Source organism: Arvicanthis niloticus, chromosome 24 (genome assembly GCF_011762505.2).
Source record: "Arvicanthis niloticus isolate mArvNil1 chromosome 24, mArvNil1.pat.X, whole genome shotgun sequence".
NCBI classification, from domain to species: Eukaryota; Metazoa; Chordata; class Mammalia; order Rodentia; family Muridae; genus Arvicanthis; species Arvicanthis niloticus.
This window is the reverse complement of record NC_133432.1, coordinates 27426140-27442328: the sequence shown is the minus strand read 5'-3', so window position 1 is coordinate 27442328 and position 16189 is coordinate 27426140. Positions and strand designations below refer to the sequence as shown.

Genomic DNA, 16189 nt, shown 5'->3' with positions numbered 1-16189 from the left:
TTGCTTGGGATGGAAAGGGGTTTGGCACCATCTTTTTCTCTCAGGGAGGAAGGCCAGCATCTCCCAGGCCCATGGCTGTACCTAGATCTTATGAAGGAGATGAGTTTCACTGATTAGTGGGATGAGGTGGGGCACAGGGGAGTCTTTCTGTCAATAGTGAATGGGACAAGACCTCTGAATTTTGCAATTTTGCCCTCTCTTGCCTTGGCCATAGAGGCTTAGAGCTGGAATTAGCTAGAAGGAATTAGACTGCTGGTGCTGGGTCAGAAGGTAAGGAGGTTAATTATTTTATTACATTTATTTTAAGGTGTGTGTGTGTGTGTGTGTCTGTGTGTGTGTGTGTGTGTGTGTGTGTGTGTGTGTGTGTGTGATAGCATGTGTGTGGAGGTCAGAAGACAACTTATGGGAGTTAAGTCTCTTCTTACTCCATGTGGGCTCTGGGGATTGAACTCGGGTCGTCAGGCTTGACGGCAGGTACATTTACCTGCCTGTCTGTACAGCCTCACGGTGATGGCTTGCCTGGGACAGGGACAGGGACAGGGACAGAGACAGGGACAAGGAGAAGTAGTAGTCTATTGCAGCAGCTATTTGGGTGAAGGTTTAGAAGTCCTTCTGACTTTGGCTCTGTTCTGGTTTCTCTCATCTCTGACTCTGGTCAGGGGCAAACAGTCATAAAAATCTTAGGTGTAAACGTCACCACCCCACCCCCAGGAAAGCAATGGAAATGGGTCCGCTCTGGGACTGGGGGGGGGGCACAGTGGAGAAAGAAGACCCAGGGGAAGGGTCATTGGATGCTGAGGAAGGTCCTCTTTTATCCAGCCCGACTTCTTAGAGATTGTCCCTCTCGGGGTCCACGCAATCCTCCATTGTTTCCACGCCCTTGGCATCCACCTCTTGGCTACGTTTCTTCTTCAGAGTCTCACCGCCTCAGTCTTCCGTTTGCTCTGTCCGTCTTGCCCCACCCACCCAGGGATTCTCGACTCGACTCGACTCGTGTTGACTGTTGCTTGGGGCAGTCAACACACCTGGGATTAGAGGGGAGGAAGGCTGACCCATTGTCCTTTGGCCAACTCCCTGTGGTCATCCCCCCACCCTACGCAACAATCATCCCCACCCAGGGCCAGACATCATCCTTCTCCAAGGCAAAGGTCTCTAGGGTCCTTCTTATAAGAGCTCCTTTGGTGCAGGGCTCTCACTGCGAGCACCTCTTGAGGAGGGAAGCTCTTCCGGCCAGGGCGCTCTCTCCCTGGGAGATGCTGGTGGCCTGGGTCGTGCTGCTGGCTTTCCAGCCCTTCTCTTTCTGTTCGGCAGTTTCCGGTGAGTGACACCCAGCCTTGTGCACTGGGGCTTTGAGCAGAGCTGTCGATGGTCTGGCTTCTCTTCCCAGGAGGAGGGTTGGGAATTTATGTTAGGTCCTCCTTTGGACTTCAGGGTGCTCGGAGGCCATTGAGAAAGTCTGCAGGTGTAGAGGAAGTGGCCTGGCTTGTGTTGGGCAGCTGGCGGCCTGAGGTGCAGCCCCTGGTATGTGGGGGAACTGCTGGAATCCAGCTCTCTTGCCTTCAGCCATTCCTTGCAGAGCGAAGGTGTTCTTTGGTCACTTAGTGGTCTCTGCTTGTCTATCCCTATCCTTGGGTCTGTGCCTGCCCAGAGGCTGGTCATTTCCAGCCTTCCCAGTCGATGTGCGGAAGTCAGTGGACAGCGTTTAAGAGTTGGTTCTTTTCAACCATAGAGGTTCTGGGCAGGGAACGGCTGTAGAGAATTATCGGACATTTTCCTCTCCACCTTTTTACTCCATTTTTTTTGTTGTTGTTGTTTTAGAGACAGGGTTTCTCTGTGTAGCCCTGGCTGTCCTGGAACTCAATCTGTAGACCAGGCTGGCCTCGAACCCAGAAATCCGCCTGCCTCTGCCTCCCAAGTGCTGGGATTAAAGGCGTGCGCCACCACCGCCCAGCTTTTTACTCCATTTTTATTTTGCACTTCTGTGACAAGGTCTCCCCATATAGTCCAGGCTAGTCTCTAACTCATGGCAATCCTCCTGCCTCAGCTTCCTGAGCGCTGGGATTACAGGTGCAAGCCATCACTCCTGGCTCCTCTTCTACTCTTGACTTGTCAGAGTGTACCTGGGAAAGCCCCCGCTCTGTTTGAAATAGTTGGGGGGCTTCTTTTATACTGGGGGCATCTTTGCTCTGTGTTTATGGGGGAGGGGTTTAGGAGTGGGAGCATGCTCTTTTTTTAAATTTGATGATTTGATGTTTATCTTCTCTGTGCACATGTTGTGTGTAAGCTTTAAAAAAAAAAAAAAAAAAGATTGTTGCTGTCTTCAGATACACCAGAAGAGAGCATCAGATCTCATTACAGATGGTTGTGAGCCACCATGTGGTTGCTGGGAACTGAACTCAGGTCCTCTGGAAGAGCAGACAATGTTCTTAGCCTCTGAGCCACCTCTCCAGCCCAGGGAGAGCTCTTCTTTGGGGGCTGTCATAACCATATCTACTATGCAACTGGCTAGAGGCGGATCTCTCTCATTTATGGGTAGATCTCCTGATTCCCCTGAGGCATAAAAGAACCCCCAGGGGACCAGGGTGTCAGGGTGTTTGTCGGGGTTAAGGGTGCAAGTGGAAGGAGGGCTTAAGCTGAAGGTTATGGGTGAAGGGTGAATGCCTAGGGCATCTAGAACCCTGTGGGTTGGTTCTCAGAAATCCCAGAGGAAATCAGGACCCTGGCCAGGAACTCAGCCCCTCAGGCTGTCCCAGCCCCAGGTGTCCTCCTAGACTCTCTCTCTCTCTCTCTCTCTCTCTCTCTCTCTCTCTCTCTCTCTCTTCTACATTTTGCTATGATTTAGGGAGCAGAGCATGAGGGGACAACTAAGCCCTGAACTGCATGAATTTGGGGGGCATTATAAGAGTGCATTATATTAGACTATCAGAGAGATATGCACAGGGTCCACGTAAGGGGGTGTGTGTCATCCTGTTCCTTGCTATCAGTGGAGCCGGGGACCCAGCATTCTGAGGGGACTGGTGCTGGCAATGATGTTGGTGATAATACTGCTGATGAATGCTAGTGATGCTGGTGATGCTGGTGAAAGCCCTTACCTAGCCATTGTACCTGTATAACCAACTGCAACTGACTTTGCAAAAAGTGACACATGTGAGCCCGTTGACATCCAAGAAAGCCAGATAGACATCCATCCATGTCAAGAGCAAGCTGGGGAAGGTGTTACAGGCCTGTAATCCTCTTACCTAGGAAAGGGAAGCAGGAGATCACGAGTTCAAGGCCAGCCTAGGCTACAGAGAGACCCTGTCTCAAAAACTAACAGTAATGGTCTGGGGATGTGGCTCAGTGGGTAGAGCACTTGCCTAGCATTCACAAGGCCCTGGGTTCTAGCCCCAGCACTGAATTGACTAGGCATGGCAGCACATGTCTATAATCCTAGCACTTGAGAGGTGGAGTCAGGAAGGTCAGGAGTTCAAGGTTAACCACAGCTACATCTTGAGCTGGAGGCATTGGAAACCAGCTGGAACACAATAAGACCCTGTCTCAAAAATGCAAATGTTTTTCAAAGTTTATTAAAAGCAGCTAGGAATGTGTGAGTCCCGGAAAATAGAGCCGCCCAGCAACTCAGAAGACCTGACTGTGTACCCAGACCCTCCCCTCCCCATCCCTGCAGAAGGCCCTGTTATTTCCCAAGACACTTCACTGCGGTTATTTCCTGTGATGAGCACAGGGAGGAATGTGTGAAGAAGTCAGGAAGGATGAAAAACAGAAGTTCAGAGAGGGTGTGCAACCTCCTGGGGGCCACACAGGAAATGATACAACCCCACCCTGACAGAGCATTTGAGCCCGCTGCCCATATTCCTTCTGAGAGACCTTGGTCTTCTGCAGTCCTCTCAAATCCCCAGGCGCACAGGCTGGTTCCTGGCGGAGAACTTTAGAGGTCAAGTTCAGAACCCCAAGTGGCAACTGTGGCTTTCTCCCCTGTCTGTTCTGTGCACCCCCTCAAGGTTTTCGGTGCATGGCTATGGAGAGGGAACCAAGGCATAAGAAGGTTCTAGAAGATAAAAGAGCATATGCCAAGGAAAATGAATTCTTGGTAGCAAAAGCATGGTGGCACAGGAGTGTTTGTGTGTGACAAGGCCAGGACTCTCACACTCCACAGGGAGCCTTGTGGGTTGAGCAGAGCTATGGACGGCCCTGCCAGGCAGACAGGCTTCAGGGAGGCCTGTGGGGGCCCAACTGTGTACCCAGCCTGCTAGAAATGAAGGCTCAACTTGTTGGTGACCCATAGGTCCCCAGCATGGCCAGTCCTGGAACCCACACGCCTGTGACAGCAGGAGCTGGCTTTGGTGATTCAGGATGATTCATTTGTACCCGTTGGGTTTAGAATTAGGGTTTCCTGTGGGAAGCTGCCCCAGGGAGGGCATCTGAGACGCTGAGAAAAGGCCTTCAGGAATAGGGGCACAATCAATAATTCTCTGTTCATGATTTGCTAGGAGGGCGGGGGCTAGAAAATGCCAGAAAAATGTCAAAGGTCAATTTGAGGATTCGATGTGGTGGTGGCACTCGCCTGTAATCCCAGCACTGAGATGTAGAGGCAGGAGGACTGAGAGTTCAGGGTTATCCTTAGCTACATATGAAGTTGGAGTTTAGGTTAGCCTGGGCTACAAGACTCTGTCAGGTTAGCCTGGGCTACAAGACTCTGTCTCTCTCACACATATGAAAGTAGGATGAATATGAGTGTTTTACGGGTGTGAAATTCACAGTAAGAGGAGGGGCGTTTCTTGATGACATGGGGCTAACGGATAAAGTGTCCTGAAGGGACCTGAGGTCTTTATCCCAGGCAGGTAGAAGAGACATGGAGGGGGTGTTCTCTTATGAATGTGACCAATCACAATGCTGTGTGCAGGTAGGCCTGTGCTGAAGGCACCGAGGGTGCTGGGTCAGGATCCCGAGGGCCATCTAAGATAGACTTTCTTATGTGGAAACAGCCTTATGTAACTCAATAGAGCAGAGACACGTGAAAGGAGATGTCAAGAGTCCCTGCTTAGGAAACACAAGGCCCCGGGTTCCATCAGTAGCACCATAGAAAACCCAGTATGACGGTTCGTGTCTGTAGTCCTAACACCCAGCTGGCAGAGACAGGAGGATCAGAAGTTCTGGGGTATTGTTAGCTACATAGCAACTTCAAAGCTGGCTCAGATACACGAGACCCCCCCATCAAAACCAACCAGAACAAAGAGCAGGGCTCCAACAAGATGTCACTCCAGGACCCGAGTTCAAACTCCAGACCCAAATAAAGGGGAGGGGGTAGGAGAGGAGTGACCCCGCAGAGTCCCTCTGACCCCACACGGGGGGGGGGAGGAGAGGAGTGACCCCACAGAGTCCCTCTGACCCCACACATAGTCTGTGGCACGAGCCCGCCCCTCATTAAGCACTTGCACAATATAACCATAGTAAATAGTAACAAAATTTTAAAATAAATAAAACAAGAAGAAATCACCTGGGGGAGAAATGGGAAGAGAATATTGTGTGTGGGTGATAAGATATTTGCTTATGAGAGAGAGACAACCTTTGAAACTTACATAAGGCGAGGAGAGGAAGTGCCGTTTTGTACGGAGCACCATAAAGCTGCTCACACAGCAAATACTGCCCTGTAAGGACCAGCTTCTCTAGGGTAGGTACTCGGGACCAGACAGGATGAATAAAATGTTTATGGAGCATTTAATGTGATGGGAACAGTGGTAAAAGAGCCACCACCCACTCCGGTGCTGAGGCTACTAGGGCAGGAGCAGCACCTCGGGGTGGTGGTGCAGAGAGCCATGGAGGCTGCCACTGTCCAGGATGATGAGGTTGTGGTCTGGGGAGAGGTCCTGGTGTGTGGCCGCTGGGAGCAGTACAGAAAGCATAGCTAACCTCGCAAAGGCTTAGACTGGCGACTCTCAACCTTCCTAGCCCTGCAACCCTTTAATACACTTCCTCGTGGTGTGGTGACTTGCAACCATAAATTCTTTTCGTTGTTACTTCATGACTATAATTTTGCTACTGTCATGAATCATAACGTGAAATACCTGTGTTTTCCAATGGTCTTAGGTGACCTCTGGGCAAAGGTCATTTGACCCCGACACCCCTCAAAGGGTGAGAATTGCTGGCTTAGACAAATACAGAAGGAGCCAGGCTCACAGAGCTTCGGAGAGAGGTGCTCACTGCTTGCAGATGTCCCAAGACTGGAGAAGCTAGCCTGTCCCCAGGAGTCTGAGGGACAGGCTAGCTTCTGATACTAATACAGTATCTTAGTTACTTCTTCCCGTGGCTGTGAGAAACTAAAAAGGGGGGGGGCAGTTTAAGACAGGCTTACAGTTTGGTGGGATACAGTCCATCACAGCAGGGGTGAGGGATGGGGGGATGGGGAATGGCATGGCAACAGGAGCGTGAGGCAGCTAGTCACATTGTATTGCACTGTATCTTCCTGACAGTGGAGTCCGGAAACAGAGAGAGGTGAAGGCCGGTGCTCGGCTGCCCACTTGCTCCTCCCCCTTTGAATTTGGTTATTACATTTTATCATGTGGTTGTGAGCACTGGGCTTGTGGGGGTCAGTTCTGTTACGTGGGTCCTGGGATAGGACTCAGGTGGGTTGTCAGGCTTGGTGGCAAGCTCCCTTAGATCTGTTTTGCTGCCCCGCTCTTCCTTCCTCTTTGATGGTACTTGGAATTGAACCTAGGACCTCTTGGGTAGGCAAGCACCCTATCACTGGGCCTCATCCCCAGGCCTCTTTTTTACTTTTTATTCTGAGACAGGCTAAGTTGCCTAGGCTGCTCTTGAACTCAAAGTGTACCTCAGGCAGGCCTTGAACTTGTGATCCTTATGTCTCAGCCTCCCAGGCAGCTGAAATCCCAACCCTGCACCACCACATCCAGCTTCATTTAACTTTCACATTGACCCTCAGAAAAAGGTTTCTGTCACTTTCTGTTTTCATCGGTGGGACCTCGAGACCCAGAGGCCATTGGTAATTTCTTCAAGGCCACTCATCTTTCAGGAGGAGGAGTCAGGATTTGAACCTGGGTCTTTTAGGTCCCGAGCCCATAGTTTTCACCATGTGTGATAGCAGGAAATCTCTGTGTTGTTTTCTTGTGACTGCTCTAATAAATGACCCCAGGCTGGTAGTTTAAAAACAGACATTTATTCTCTTAAGATGTGGAGGGAAGAAATCTAAGTATAAACATTCTGGGAGCCTGTTCCCTCCAAAGCTTGTTGGGGACATGGGGACATGTCTCCTTGCTTCTCAAAGCTTCTTGGGGGGTGTCTAACAGTCTTTGGCTCACGGCTGCATCGCTCCAATCTCTGCCTTGTGTGCATCCTGCCTGCGCAGGTGTCCCAGATAAGGCAGATCAAATAAAATGTTTACAGGGGATTTAATGAGAAGGGAATTGAGTCCTCTTAGAAGAACACCACTATTTGGATTTCAGACCCACCCAAACCCAATCTTGACATCTGGAGCATAATTACACCTTCAAAAAAATTATTGCCTCATAAGATCATATTTGCAGTTACCCAGGGTCAGGACCTGCCCACACCTCATGGGGTGCTGGATAGTTTTACGTCAATTTGACGCAAGCTAAAGACATCTGGGGGTGGGGGGACCTACATTGAGAAAATGCATCCATGAGATCCAGCTGTAAAGACATTTTCTTAGTGATTGATGAGGAGACGGCCCAGTGCATGGTGGGTGGTGCCATGCCTGCGTTGGTGGTCCTGGGTTCTGTAAGAAAGCAGGCTGAGCAAGGCATGATGAGTAAGCCAGTGAGCAGCGCCCTCCATGTTCTCTGCATCAGCTCCTGCCTCAGGGTTCCTGCCCTGCTTGAGTTCCTGTCCTGACTTCCTTAGATGATGAACAGCGATGTGGAAGTGTAAGCCGAATAAAAAGCCTTTCCTCCGTCACTTGATTTTTGGTCATGGTTTTCATCACAGCTATAGTGACTGTCACTAAGATGCATGCGTAGGAAGGGTGGGGATACACTAGTCAGTGAACTGCACTGGGTGTCAGAAGCAGATGTGGAGGGAAGGGGGCTCTGGCCTGAAGAACGCAGCAGGCAAAGGCGGGAGTGACACTACCTGCTGACATGAGAACACAAGGAATGTGGAATTCATCTTCTTGCCACAAGGGTGTGCAGAGGAAGGAACTCGAGAGGGTGGTTCCTGTCTCATTCAGCATCACAACTATGACAGATATAAAGGAACTTTCAGAAAAGGAGTTCAGGGCTGGGCTATGGCTCAGCTGGTACAGTGCCTGCCTAGCGTCCATAAAACAGTGGTTTCAAGCCCCAGCACCCTAATAAACCAGGGGAAGTGGTGCAAGCTTGTAATCCCAGTACTTTGGAGGTGGAGGCAGGAAGATCAGGATTTCAAGGTCATCCTTGGGTACTTAGTGAGTTCAAGGACAGTCTGTACCGCAGGGGAGGGGGGGGAAGGAGGGAGAGGGAGAGGGAGAAGAAAAAGGAGGACGGCTGGGTGGTGGTGGTGGTGCACGCCTTTAATCCCAGCACTTGGGAGGCAGAGGCAGGCGGATTTCTGAGTTCGAGTGAGTTCGAGGCCAGCCTGGTCTACAGAGTGAGTTCCAGGACAGCCAGGGCTACACAGAGAAACCCTGTCTTGAAAAAAAAAAGAAAAAGGAGGAAGAAGAGGAGGAGGAAGAGGAAGAAGAGGAGGAGGAGGAGGAAGAGGATAGAAAAGATGGGACGTGAGGCCCAAACTATTGCATCGCAGGACAGAGTATGCACCCATGACAACTGGCCGAAGCTCACCTGCATCTCTTACCACAGTTTTAGAATGCACTAGACTATTCCAGAGTGAGCAGTGTTGTTACAGCAGTCACCATCTCCAGTTCTCCGTGTGATGGATTGCAGAAAGGCTCACTGTGCTGCACAGAGCCCAGAGGTGCCTGCCTGAGTCCTCTCTGTACACACAACTGCAGGGGCCTCCCATGTTGCCACCGTCTCTTCAGGGCATTTGCATTGGGAATCTCCATGCTTGATCACCCCACAAGCATACATATATTTTGGAGAAGGTCAGAGAGATCAGGGCTTCAGCCCTCTTCTCCCAAGGTGCTGTCTGTCTAGCGTGAAACATTTGTCCACGGGACTCACCCGTGGGTGCAGGTGTGGTCACTTGTGGCAGCACATGTGGAGGCCAGAGATTGACTTCAGACTTACTTCTCAGTTTCTCCTCTGCCTTAATTTTTGAGATGGGAGTGGGGAGTGGTTCTGGTTGTAGGTGTTTGTCTTAACTGAACTTAGAGATTGCTATGTTGGCTGGCTGGGTCAGCTGATGAGCCCCAGGAATCTGCCTGTCAGTGCCCTTGCTGGGGTTACAGGTGCATACCACCTCAGCTGGATTACAATGGTGCTGGGGATTTGAACTCAGGTCTCTGTGCCTGCACATCAAGCTCCTTGCCCACTGAACCATCTCCGAAGTCCTATTTTTCTGCTTTTTTTTTTCCTTTTGTACTCCTTCCTTCCTTCTCTCCTCTGTCTCCTTTTTGTTTTTCTTCCTTTCTTTCCTTCATTTTTTCTTCTTTCTTTCTTTCTTTCTTCCTTTCTTTCTTTCTTTCACAATGTCTTGCTATGTAGCCCAGGTTGCCCTGGAATTCACCCTGTAGCACAGGCTAGGTTTACACTTACAGTCCTCTGGTCTCAGCTTCCCAAGTGCTGAGATTCCAGGCATGAGCTAGGCCTCAGTCTTAGACTAGTCTTTTAAAGGAAAAACCCAGACACACATAACACTGAAGAGTAAATCAACACTGTAAACTGCACAAGAAGGTTCTCCATATGTTTCATGAGATAATGTGTCGTAATGGTAGATAGAATAAGAAAGTTCTTAACAAGCTAAGCCATGATGATACATGCCTGTGATTCTAGCATGTTGGAAGCTGAGGCAGGAGGATTGTGAGTTCAAGGCTGGTCTAACCTGACTTAAAAGGGAATAATAAATATAAGTAAACATTATTGTTATAACATTTATTATATTATTATTGTTATAATCTTTACTTATATTTATTATAAGTAAAGGTGTACACACTAGTGGAGGTGGCACAAGCCTTTAATCCCAGCACTCAGGAGGCAGAGGAAGGTGAATCTCTGTGAGTTCGAGGTCAGCTGGTTCTACAGAGCAAGTTCTTGGCAAGGCTACATTGAGAAACCCTGTCTTGAAAACACACATGCACACACACACACACACACACACACACACAAACTCATAACTATATCTTCATTGTAGAGAATTTAGAACAAACGAAAGGCTATCACTTTCAAATGCACCTCTCAAATAAACAGTTACTATTTGACCGTATTTCTGAATGTGTGTTTATATTTGCTCCGCAGTTGACTTTCGCATAATTTTTGAAGCCAGAGATTGGACCAAGGATTTGGTGTATTTGAGGTGAGCACTCTACCCCTGAGCCTAAGCTGGGCACACACAAATGCACACAAAGGTGTATTTAACATTTTTTTTTTTTTGACATTCATTTATTTGTGTGTCACAACAGGCTTGAGAAGGTCAGAGGACGACTTTAGGGAGTTGGTTTCTCTTTCCACCATGGACGATGGAACTCAGACTTGGCGCCCGGCACCTTTGCCTACTGAGCCATTCCACCAGCCCACGTGTGTCTTTGGAGACAGTGTCTCACTATGTAGCCCAGGTTCCTCTTGAACTGGTGACCCTCATGCTTCAGTCTTGTGTTACTTTTGGGGGATAAAGGAACAAACACCTGTTCCCCCTCAGTAGGGTACCTGTGACAGAACCAGAGTTTCTTGGGCTTACTTACAGGGGTGTGAGTGACCCCAAAATGGATGCATCGCCCAAACAATATCCCAACCCGGCATGAGTCATGCCCTTTCCAAAGCTCCACAGATAACATTGTTTGTTATTAGCTGCTTTTTTGTTAGAGCTTCGATAAATTCCCGACAGGCAGCTTAAGGAGGGAGGGGTCTATCTGGCTCCCAGGTTACAGCCCATCATGGCGGGAAGGCAAGATGGGTAGAGCTTGAGGTCACCTCCAGTCAGCAGCCATGGAAGCAGAGAGCTGGCGCTCAGACCGCTCTCTTCTTTCTATGGGGCCGGGGACGCCAGCCCACGGGATGGTCCCGCCCATTCTGGGTAGGTCTTCACATTGCAATCAACCTTCCGTAGACAACAAGCTGGGAATACACGCAGCTGTGGTGGACAATATGCCCGCTGCGATCTCCAGCTGGGGCCGATCAGCCTCCCCGAGATTCTGTCTGTAAGGGGGTGTTAACAGGTCAGATACAGGCACCCACGACCACGTTCCTCAACACTATGTGGCCCAAACCCATGGCTCCCTCAAATGCTGGGTGGTGCGTGCTACCACCGCGGTTTCTGGCAGCGGATGCTTTAATGACCGTTTTCTATCGCATCCTAGAGTCCATTCTGCAAAGTCGCCCTGTTTGTCTGTTCTCAGCATACATATTCCAACCTTTCACAAGCGTAAATGGTGAAGTGGTATTCATTCCCGTATACACCTTATATACGTGCATCTAAGGATGGTGACTACAGATGACATCGTGGAAGTGATACGACTGTCACTGTGGTTCCTGGTACATGTTTTCAAGCTATCCTTTAGATATGTGTGCAAGACCAAAAGAATGGCCACCAAGGTGCAGTGGCCAGTTCTTGAGGAGCTGCATTGATTTTTAATTTTAATTTAATTTTATATTATTTATTTTTCTCTCATATAATACATTCCGACCACATACAATCCTTTCGCTCCCTCCTCCCAGTCCCTCCTTCCAGTCCCTTCCACACCTCTCCTTTCTCTCAGATCCACTGGCCCGCTGTTTCCCTTCAGAAAAGAGCAGGCCTCCTAGTCATATCGACCTAACTCGGCATAACAATATGCAATCAGACAAAGAATATATCCTCGTATCAAGGCTGGATGAAGCAACCCAGTAGGAAGAAAAATGTCCCAAGTGCAGACAGGAGTCAAAGATAGCCCCACTCCCATTGTTAGGAGTCCAACACTCCCACCCCGCCAGGCTAAACAGCCACAGCTTGAATGCAGAGGACCCAGAATGGACCGTGCTGTGCATTCAGTCACTGTGAACCCCTTTGAGCTCTGTGGGCTGTGTTTTCCTGGTGTCCTCAACCCCTCTGGCTCCTATGATCCTTCCTCCTCGTCTTCGGAGTTCCCCTTGCTCCACCTAACGTTTGGCTGTGGGTCACTGTTGTGTTTTATAGAAAGATGTGAAAGAGGAAGGAATATATTTGGTAGCGATGCTGTAAGGTGTGGGGGAGGGGGTACCTCTGGGCCCACAGCGGGAGCAAGAGGAGAAGAGAAGGGAGCCAGAGCAAGGGAGAGAGGAGGGAGCCAGAGCAAGGGAGAGAGGAGGGAGCCAGAGCAAGGGAGAGAGGAGGGAGCCAGAGCAAGGGAGAGAGGAGGGGGCGAGCAGCCCCTTTTACAGTCAGGCACACCTGGCAGTTGCCAGGTAACTGTGGGGCGGAGCCTAGATGACAACCACTGCATCTTTTCCCATTAGCTGCAGGAGAAAGCCTCTCTGACGATGCTCGGGCCAGGCATGGATCCTATGAGTATAGCATAATACCATTGGGAGTCATTTCATTAACTGTTTTCTGGTCAGAACTGTTTGGTTCTACCCTAGGTTTCTGAGTCACCAAGCTTCCGGCTCCTGACCATCTAGGCAGTGTTGGGGCGCGATCTCCCTCTCATGGTGTGGGTTTCAGGTTAGACCAGTCATTGGTTGGCCACTCCCACAAGCTCTGAGCCGCCATTGCTCCAGTGAGTTTTGTAGGCGAGGCGGGTTGTGGGTCTGTAGATTTTGTGGCTGGGTTGCCGTTCTATTCCCTCACTGGGAGCCTAGCCTGGTTATAGAAGACAGGCGGTTCAGGCTCCATAGCCTCCGTTACTAGGAGTCCTTGCTAGGGCCACCCTCATAGCTTCTGGGAGTTTCCACTGCACTAGGTGTCTATGCTTCTCTCTAAATGCTCGCCCCAGTCCTCTCCCTCCGTCCCTCCCTCCCCCATCTGATCCCTCCTGTCCCCCACCTCGTCCACCTATAAAATCGATTGTTTCTCCTTTCCCGGGGAGATTCCATGCCCCCTCCTCCCCACCTCTCCTCTTTACATGATCGTTCTGGATCTGTGGACTATAGTGTGATCATTACTTAATAATATCCATTTATAAGTGAGTACTGATTGTCTTTCTGGGTCTGGGCTGCCTTCCTCAGGATGACTGTTTTTCCTAGTTCCATCCATTTGCCTGCAAGTCTCATGGTGTCATTGTTAACAGCTGATTGATATTCCTTTTTAAACAGCTGAGTAATATTTATTATGTAAATGTACCACACTTTTTTTTTTTTAATCCCCTCTTCAGTTGAGGAGCATCTAGGTTGTTTCCAGTTTCTGGCACTGTGAATAAAAGCTGCCACGAACATAATTGAGCAAGTGTCCCTGAGTAGGAAGGGACATCTTTTGGGTATTTTGCCAAGAGTGGTATAGGTGGATCTTGAGGTAAATTGATTCCTAATTTTCTAAGGAGTCTCCATATTCATTTCTGTAGTGGCTGTAGGAGCTGGCTCTCCCACCAGCAATGGAGGAGTGTTTCCTTTGCTCCACATCCTCGTCAGCATGGGCTGTCATTTGTGTTGTTGGTCGTAGCCATTCTGACAGGCGTAAGATGGAATCTCAAAGTTTTCATTTGCATTTCCCTGATGGCTCCGGATGTCAAATATTTCTTGGAGTGTTTCTCAGACATTTGAGATTCCTCTGATTAGAATTCTGTTTAGGTCTGTACCCCATTTTTAAAATGGATTGTTTGGTTTGTTAATGTCCAGATGTGCCGTTGGTAAAACCCTTTCTTTCCCCATTCTGTAGGGAATGTCCTTTCGATGGTGCTGTTTGCCTTACAGACACTTTTCCGTTTCACGATGTCCCATTTATCAATTGTTAATTGTTATTAATTGTTAATTAATTATTAACTTAGTGCCTGGGCTACAAAGCTGTCTCCTGTACCAATGCATTCCCCACTTCCCCTTCTATTAGGTTCAGTGTGTCTGGTTTTATGTTGAGGTCTTTGATCCACTTGAACTTGAGTTTTTTGCAGGGTGATAAATATGACCTATTTTAGCATTCTGAATTCTAATTTTATTTTTGCATATGCGTGTGTGTGTGTGTGTGTGTGTGCCACATGTGTGCAGGTGCCCTCAGGGGCAAGAATGGGGCATTAGAACCCCTGGAGCTGGAGCTACAGGCAGCTGTGAGCTGCCCAGCGTGGGTGCTGAAAACTGAACTGCTCTAGAAGGGCGGTGTTCACTCTGTATGGCTGAGTCTTCTCCCCAGTTCCCAGCTCCCACACTGCTTTTTGAGGTAGGGTCTCCAATGAGCCTTGGTCTCTCTAACTTGGCTGAGCTGACTGGCCAGGAAGCCTCAGAGATCAGCTTGTCTTCACTTCCCCAGAACTGGTATTACAAGTCCGAGCCCCTTTGCCTGGCTTCAATTCATTTGATACAGACTCCTCACAGGGCAGGCACTTTCTGGACTGAGCTATCTCCCCACCTCTATTTCTTTGTCTGTTTGTTTTGAGGTTGGGTCTCCTGAAACCCAGGCTGGCCTCATTCCTGTAGCTCTGTAATCGAACATGACGAAGATGACGTTAATCCCCAGATCTTCCTGCTTACAGGAATGTATTGCCACGCCTGGCCGCCAGCGAGGATTACTTTTTTCCAGCGATGCCAATGCTGACCGGCTTTGTTTCCTGACAAGGTTCATTTACTTTGCTCCCTCTCATAAGCTCCTTGGCTGCTTGTCTTTCTCTGCAGGAGAAATGTGCCTTTGCAGCCAGGCGTCCCCTGAACTTCTGTAGTGACCCTACATTTCTATAGTGTCATGGGTGTAGAGCACTTGGTAGCTTGCTGGTGAGACAGTCTAGCTGAATCAGTGAGAGACCCTGTTTTGAGATAAAATAAGGGGAGGAGCAATAGACCTCTGACCTCTCACCGCTGACCTTCCCAGACACATACACGAGTTGTGTATAGCTCACAGGAGCATACATAGGCAACACGTACACACACGGTGTCCTTAACCTTGGAGGTTAACCTTGGAGGACAGCTTTTCCTGCTTACTTAGGCTGGATCTTTTCACCAATGGTCTTAAACCTAGTCCCTTCTCCAAGGACGGGAGAAAAGCGCCAGCAGGGAGGCACTCACCTGGAGTAAGGTGACAAGTGACAGAGTCCAAGTTTCCCCTGAGATAGTGAGTTAGGAAGAACAGCAGGACAGATGGAGGCTAGAGATACAGCTCAGCTGACAGAGTGCACGCTGGGCTCTCCAGTACCGTACACACCAAGCATGGCAGTGCACGCTAGGAATGCTACCATCTGGAACAGGAGGCAGAACAGCGGGACAAGGCCATTCTTAGCTATGTATCAAGTCTGAATCTAGCCTGGGCTACATGAAGTCCTGTGTTAAAAAAAAAAAAAAAGTTCAAAAACTCAACCAACCAATGAGCAAAGCCAACAGAGGACCCTTAAGGGTTAAGGCTAACCTGGGTGCTAACAGCAGGGAGAGAAGCTAGAAAGAGGAAGTGTTTCCGACAGTCACATCCCCGCAACCCTGCCTTGAGAGTTATTCCTGAATCCAAAAAGGAAGGGAGAGACTAGAAATGGACCAAGGAAACTGTATTTATTTATGCCTCAGCCACTTTAGAGAGAGGGAAGCCTCATTCCTCTCTGGCTTGGCTGAGGCCCTCTTCATAGAAACTTGTGAGGGTGTGGTTCAGTTAATAAAGTGGGTTGTGTTCCCAGCCCTGAATGCAGTCCCAGCACCTGGAGGCCAAGGTAGGAAAATCTTGAGGCCAGCCTGGGCTGCATAGTAAGACTCTGTCTTTGTGTGTGTATATGTGTTGTGGTTTTTTTTTGAAATGGGGTTTCTCTGTGTAGCCCTGGCTGTCCTGGAACTCACTCTGTAGACCAGGCTGGCTTTGAACTCAAGAGATCCACCTGCCTCCCCCTCCCGAGTGCTGGGATCAAAGGTGCAGGCAAAAATTATTCTTATTTTCTTTGTTTGCTTGTGTTTTACCTGCACATAGTATATACCTGTGTACCGCCCCCCCCAGGAGCGCCTGGTGCCTGGGAGGCCAGAGAGGATTTGGATCTCCTGGAGCTGGAGTA

At 49.3% G+C, this 16189-nt stretch overlaps 1 protein-coding gene across 1 annotated transcript in view; it reads left to right on the top strand.

Annotated features, from left to right (window-relative positions):
* Window positions 1–148: 148 nt before the first annotated feature.
* Window positions 149–16189, top strand: part of LOC143438243 (mucin-12-like) — a 33146-nt gene continuing 17105 nt past the window's right edge. The window contains 2 exon segments of the mRNA XM_076923940.1: window positions 149–1317; window positions 10371–10428. The gene's annotated coding sequence lies outside the window, so the exon portion shown is untranslated.